Here is a 7,143-nt window from a genome sequence, read left to right as displayed (position 1 = left end):
ACCCAAGGAGGGGTCGCTATGAGTCAGATTCAGCTCATGGCAGTAGGTTTGGTTTTGGTTATGGCGAAGTAGAACTTTCCCCTAGGGTTTCTTTACAGGAGCAGGTCATCAGGTCTATGAAATAGGGAGCAGCAAACTAAAGCCAAATCCAGCCTACTACTATTTTTTTTTTTGTAAATAAAGTTTTATTAGAACACCTCCAGTTATTAGTTTATGCATTGATTATAGCAGCTTTCACATTGCAACAGCAGAGCTGAGTAGTTGCAACAGAGACTGTAAAGAGCCTTAGTGGCACAGTGGTTAAAGAGCTTGGCTGCTAATTGAAAGGCTGGCATCTTGAACCCCCAGCTGCTCCGCAGAAGAATGATGTGGCAGACTGCCTCTGTAAAGATTATAGCTTGGGAAACTCCATGGAGTAGTTCTACCCAGTTCTAGAGGGTTGCTATGAGTCAGAATTGATGACAATGGCTTTGGTTTTTTGGGTTAACAGAGACAGTGGCCTCGGAGCCTAAAACATATACTGTCTGACCATTTACATAAAAAGTTTGCATACTCCTGCTATAAAGGGCTTCTTAGTGCTAAGTTAGCGTAGTGTCTAAGGCACTTGACTGCTAACCAGGAGGCTGGCAGTTCAAACCCACCAGCCACTCCTTGGAAGGAAAGTTGGGCAATCTACTTCCGTAGTGATACCTTGGAAACTGAAGGAGGGATTGTTATGAGTCGGGTCAGACTGGATGGCACATAACAAAATAACAAGTACTAAGTTTGCCTGCTTTAAACTGAAAAATGATGATAAATCATATTACAACTTTTCACTAATTTGCACTGGCTCCTCAGTCTCAATCAGTGATTTTTCTCTGGTATTTAATCAAGTTAAAGGTCAAAATTAAATGAATTGATAAGGATTTGCTATCATTCAGAAATATAAATTTGTAAAGTGTATCATTTGAGAGTTTGACTGACTTAATTTTATTTCCAACATTTGCTTTATGCTGGCTAGTAACATCTCTATTCCTATCAGGTTTTTAATGTTTGTGTGAAAGAGATGATAATATTTTAATTAAGCTATATTTGAAGCCAGTACATTTGTTAGGAAGTTTAAATGAAGTAATTATAATTAGTACTGTGTGCTTCAATCAAGCCTGTCTTTAAAAAAAAAAAAAAAAAAAAGTTACTATGTTAATAAAATACACAAGTTGAATCTAATTCTGAAAATGAAGTATCTTTTTCCTAGGGCAGGAAAACTTTAGTTTGAAATTTGCTAAATTGTCTTTAATCATGAACTTTCTTTAAAATTTCTTTTCCATTTACTTACATGTAATTTTTCCAAAATGAGAGTAAATGTATTGGTTTATTCTTAATTCTGAATCTTTCCATTTAATCTATTTCTTAATAGTTTTTATTGTTATTACTCTAAAGGAAGAGTTGGCAAACTATAGCCCAGCAGCCAGATTTGGTCAGCCACCTGTTTTGTACAACCCTCTAGCTTCAGACAGTTTATATATTGTTAAATCATTCTTTTTTTTTTTAAGAGCTTGTTTTACATTCAACGTTATGTGTACATCTAGTTTCACTCACTTAAATGGATATAAAAGTACTGACATAATAGCCTTGATTTTGCCTCTTTATCCACAAAGCATAAATTATATACTATCTGCCCCTTTAATAAAAAGTTTGCTAACCCAACTGAGGAATTTTAGTCATCATAACTTGAAAATCTATCTGAATTATAATAAAATCTGAGTTATAGAACATTTTTAAGGAAATACACTTTTATTTCTTTGGTCCAGAAGTATTTGTTGCTTGACAGTCCCCTAGTCAGTGGTTTTCATGGATAAGCAGCAACTCATCCATTTATGGCGTTGCTTTGGAGGGAAGGCCTTCTCTTGCTCGGGAACATGTGGGTTGCGGATGAAAGGCCTGCGAATGCTAGAACCATTTTGCTTCTCTGAGGATCCAACCTGATTACAGATGAAACAGAGGAAAGGCAGAGTTAAGAGAATTGCAGGAAGATGGAGCCAAAGCCCTGATCACACGACATCTACAGGCTACTGTAGCTCTCAACTTTTTAGCTATATGAGCCAAGAAATTCCACTTACTGGTTAAGTTAGTTTCAATTAGATTTTCGTTATTTATAGGTGAACCTATGCACTAATAAAATGGTATTATTATTTTACCCCTAAGAAGAATTTCACAGAAGAGCTTTAAGGAGTCATTCCTGCAATCATTTTATTTTTGGTGCATCAAACATCATTGTGCAAAATTTAATTATGGTTTTTAGTAACATGGAAAGGGAAGCTGGAAAGAAGAGCTGTTATACTGGTGGAAGACTGAGTCAAGATCTAAAAGTACCTGATAGTTCAAGGCTCTTTGCCAATATTGTTGTTTATTGTTGTTGTTGTTGTTAGGTGCAGTTGAGTCAGTTCTGACTCACAGCAACCCTTTATACAACAGAATGAAACACTACCCAGTCCTGCACCGTCCTTAAAATTGTTGCTGAGTTTGAGCCTATTGTTGCAGCCACTGTGTCAATGCATCTCATTGAAGGTCCTCCTCTTTTCTGACTCTCCGCTTTACCAAGCATGTTGTCCTTCTCCAGGGACTTGTCCCTCCTGGTAACATGTCCAACATACATGAGACGAAGTCTCACCACCCTTATTTCTAAGGAACAGTCTGGCTGTACTTCCAAGATAATTTTTTTGTTCTTCTGGCAGTCCATGGTATATTCACTATACTTTACCAACACCATAATTCAGAGGCATCAATTCTTCGGTCTTCCTTATTCATTGTCCAACTTTCATATGCATATGGGGCGATTGAAAATATCATGGCTTGGTAAGGCACGCTTTAGTCCTCAAAGTGACCTCTTTACTTTTTAATGTTATAAAGAGGTCTTTTGCAGAAGATTTGTCCAATGGAAGACATCGTCTGATTTCTTGACTGCTGCTTCCATGGACGTTGATTGTGAATCCAAGTAAAATGAAATTCTTGACAACTTCAGTCTTTTCTCCTTTTATTATGATGTTGCTTATTGGTCCAGTTGTGAGCATTTTTGTTTTCTTTATGTTAAAATGCAATCCATACCAAAGGCTGTAGTCTCTGATCATCAGTAAGTACTTCAAGTCCTCTTTTCTTTCAGTAAGCAAGATTGTATCATCTGCTTATTGCAGGTTGCTAATGAGTCTTCCTCCACTCCTAACCCTGCATTCTTCTTCATATAGTCCAGCTTCTGGGATTATTTGCTCAGTATACAGATTAAATAAATATGGTGAAGGGATACAACCCTGATGTACAACTTTCCTGATTTTAAACCATTCAGTATCCCCTTGTTCTGTTTGAATGTCTGCCTCTTGGTCTATGTATAGGTTCCTCATGAGCACAATTAAGTGTTCTGGAATTCCTATTCTTCTCAATGTTATCCACAATTTGTTATGGACCACAAAGTCTAATGCCCTTGCATAGTCAATAAAATAGGTAAACATCTTTCTAGTATTCTCTGCTTTCAACTAAGATCCATCTGACATCTGACATGATTGCCAAATACAACACCGTGAAATTTAGTAAAAGAGAGTAAAGGCTTCAAATTGATGAGGGAAACCTGCCTTTACTGCTTATGTAAGAAAAGACAAGAATTTTCCAGCACTCTGATGTGACCATCAAAACTGCTAGTGTAGTTTCAGAATATCTAAATATTTAGAATATCTTCTCTGCTATCCATGCATAATTTTAGCTCAATACTGAGTTCCAGACCTTAACAGAGATTCAGATAAACTGACACTCAGAGTAAACGAGCAGACTGATTTGCAGCCATATTATATGGAAGAGCAGTTGAAGGACCTGGAGATGTTTGTCAATGACGTCAATGATGGCAACAACCGGAGGAATAGTAAATATCTACTGAGTGCTTAATATATGCCTGGGACTGTGCTAAGCAATTGCACATTATGTCACTTAATCCTCACCGCAATCTTATTTTGGGGGGAGGTACTATTTTTTACCAGCCCCTTATATACAGATGAAGAAACTAAAGCTTAAATGAAAAAAAAAAAAAAAAAAACTTCCGCAAGGCCACAAAACTAATAAATGGCAGCACCATGGGATTTAGACCATAGGAATGGTAGCACAATAAACTTAAATATTTGAAAGACTCACAATGAGGAAGGATAAAGATTTGTTTCAAATGGCTGCAATTATTGGAACCAAGACCAGTGGGTAGAAGTTATTGAGAGACAGATTTCTGTTGAGTATGAGGTCGCCTATTCTTTGAAGGCCCATGGAGTGGTCCATTTCTCCCACTCACTAATCACTTCCTTCTCTGCATCCCTCTAGTTTGTGTCCTGCTGAATTTTACATCCATATTTTAATTTTACGATATATTTTAACTTCCTCTTCTTTAGCAAGGAGCTCTGGTAGCACAGTGCCTAAGGCCCTTGACTGCTAACCAGGAGGCTGGCGGTTCAAACCCACCAGCCACTCCTTGGAAGGAAGGTTGGGCAATCCTACTTCCGTAGTGATAACTGCCTCGGAAACCCAAGGAGGGGTCGCTAGGAGTTGGGGCCGACTCGATGGCAAATAACAACAACAACAACAACTTCTTTAGCAATGCCTTTGAAGGGATTTTCTTCTCTTGATGCCTCCCTTTCTTCCCCACTCACTCTTACTGTAGAATTTAGCCATACTACATGAAAACTGTATTAGGGTTACCCTGGCCAGATCGACATTTATCCTCAGTCCTCACATTCTTTGATCTGTTATCCATGTCCTCCTTCCCAACTACACGCTTGGACTGCATGAGTGTATTATGTGTTTCTCTTCTTCCTTTGGATTCCTTTTCCCTTTCTGTCCTTTGCCCATGAGTGTCTGGCAAGGCCTTATCCCGAGTCTCTGTATTTGAGCCACTCTTCTGATTACTTCTGGTCCATTTTTTATCAGAAACTCAAGATGCCAAAACCCAGAATTGCTTTACCCCTCAAATCGATCCACTCCCTAACCTCCCCATTCTGTTGATGCCAGCCCTACTATCCTGCTCCTCCAGGGCTACATTCTGTTCTTTCCTCTGCCTAAAACCAACCACCAAATCCTATCAACTTTTCATTTATAGGATCTCTGAAATTCTTTTCTTCTTCTCCAGTCCCACTGTCACCCCAAAATGATTATTACGTGTTAGCTCTCTCCAACTCTCCAAAATGTTTTTGTCACTGCATGACTCCAGATCCCATCACCTCCTTGTATAAGAACGTATGACAGTTCGTTCCTTCTTGCCTGTGAAATCGGGCCCATCCACTCAACTCAAGGTATTAGGCAGCTGTTCCAGGTCTTCCCGGAATAAACCTTCTATTCCAGTCCTGCTAGCTCTGTGCAGTAATCCCCTGCCCTGAGTCTCAGGCTTCTCATGCCCACTATTTACCTTTCCTCATGCTACTTCCCTGCTGCAAGTAGTGTTGTCATTTGCTGGTCTAACTCTTTATTCTTTAAGGCCCATGTGGTGGTCAACTTTTCCTACTCACCAATGACTTCATTCTCTACATCCCTTTAGTTTTCTGTTCTCTGAATTTTACATCCATTTTAATTTTGCATTACATTTTTAAAAGTTTCTTATTTCCTTAAAGTAGATTTTCCATTTCTTCAGGGCCACACTGTTTTTGTTCTTTATCCCAATAACATGCAGCATTGGACTTCTCAGACAGTTGCTTAATAGAGACTTGAGTCAGGGAGATAAAAAAAGAAAAATAGTACTGACCATTTATTAAGTTCTTTAAATGCACCAGTCACTGTACTATGTAAAGGGATGGCCCTCATTTTAAGATGAGGAAAGTAAGTCTAAGAGGTTAAGATTAAGAAGTGGACCCAGGATTTGAACCTAGGTAATTTGGGTTCAGAGCCTACACATGTTCAACCACTGACCATGATAAACATTCAGAGCAAGAGTCAATCTTACACTCTTCTTATTAACCAATAGGACCCCGTAAGACCTTTTTTGTGTATCCCCTCCTAGAAGTGTGATATTTAGGGAGGAACCTCATTATTGGCCATGACCTCAGATAAGGGTAGAACAGCAACTTTGTATAGAAGGCCATTAGTTGAAAATGAACTTGCTTGATGTCAATAGTTGTTTAAGATTAGTATGTCTGTTACTTCCTTGACCTCACACTGGCTGAACTTTTGTTATTTTACCTTTTCAAAGAGTTGATTTCTTTTTGGGTTTTTTTTTTTTAGATCTGTTCCATTAGAAGCTCAACTCTGAGATACTGACAAAGAGGATCTCAGTCCGCATATTCTTTGTTTAATTGCGTAGGGATATTTTGCCACCAGAACTATGTGCTCATTATCTATAAAATTAAGGCAATCATCTCAGAGTATTAAGTTATTAGACATTTTAGAAGATGATCTTTATCTTTTCTCTATTTTGTAATAAAAGGAACTATTAGCTCAAGTGTCAAAAAAGGACATGTTTATAGAAAAAAATTGGTATTTGCAGAAGTTACTTGTGGCCCCTGAGGGCCAAAGGAATCTCACCACCCAGGAAGCAGGAGCCACAGATACACATCTGGATGTATTTGGGTGACCCTGGCCACATGTATATGCATTCTCTCTGGTTTCTGGAGCAAATATTATATTTGATGACAAAAAGGATTTTTTTTTCCCTAAAACCTTACACTCTTATTCTCTTAGTGTTTACCTTAATATTCTGTACATAAATATAAAAGTAGGCATTTTTAAATATCAGCTCTAGCTAAAGAGAAGTTATATCCTTCACAGACGGTCTCTACTCTAAATATAACTTAAAATAACCACTGCATAAAATCTTGCTTGGCCAGCCACCACTCTTTTATTTAGAACATAAAGTATATGTCATCTGAGGACTGCCTGATATTATGCCCCATTTTATTAATATTCAAAATATTTCTAAGAATAAAGTATTTTCAAAGAATATTAATGTTCATTTCCTTTACTGGAAACAGGACACACTGTGACATAGTAGTAGAAGGCACAGTGAACTAGAATTTACAAGACGACGTTCCAGATCTGGTTCTGATGTATAACCTTAGGCACATCTGTCAATGTGGGACAGTTTCCTCTTCTGCAGGGAGGGAGAAAGGTTTCCCCAGCTCCCAAACACAGGGCTTCTGTCATTCTAGCACA

The 7,143-nt window shown here is 38.1% G+C and overlaps 1 protein-coding gene across 1 annotated transcript in view; it reads left to right on the top strand.

The window, feature by feature from the left end:
- The window catches only part of ARMC2 (armadillo repeat containing 2), a 158,503-nt gene that overhangs the window by 27,351 nt on the left and 124,009 nt on the right, over positions 1 to 7,143 (top strand). The window lies entirely within an intron of this gene.

This window comes from Orycteropus afer, unplaced genomic scaffold, assembly GCF_000298275.1.
Source record: "Orycteropus afer afer isolate SDZICR_OR568_19922 unplaced genomic scaffold, OryAfe1.0 scaffold00072, whole genome shotgun sequence".
In the NCBI taxonomy this organism is placed as follows: Eukaryota; Metazoa; Chordata; class Mammalia; order Tubulidentata; family Orycteropodidae; genus Orycteropus; species Orycteropus afer.
The sequence above is the reverse complement of the archived record's forward strand: the minus strand, read 5'-3'. Positions and strand labels throughout refer to the sequence as shown.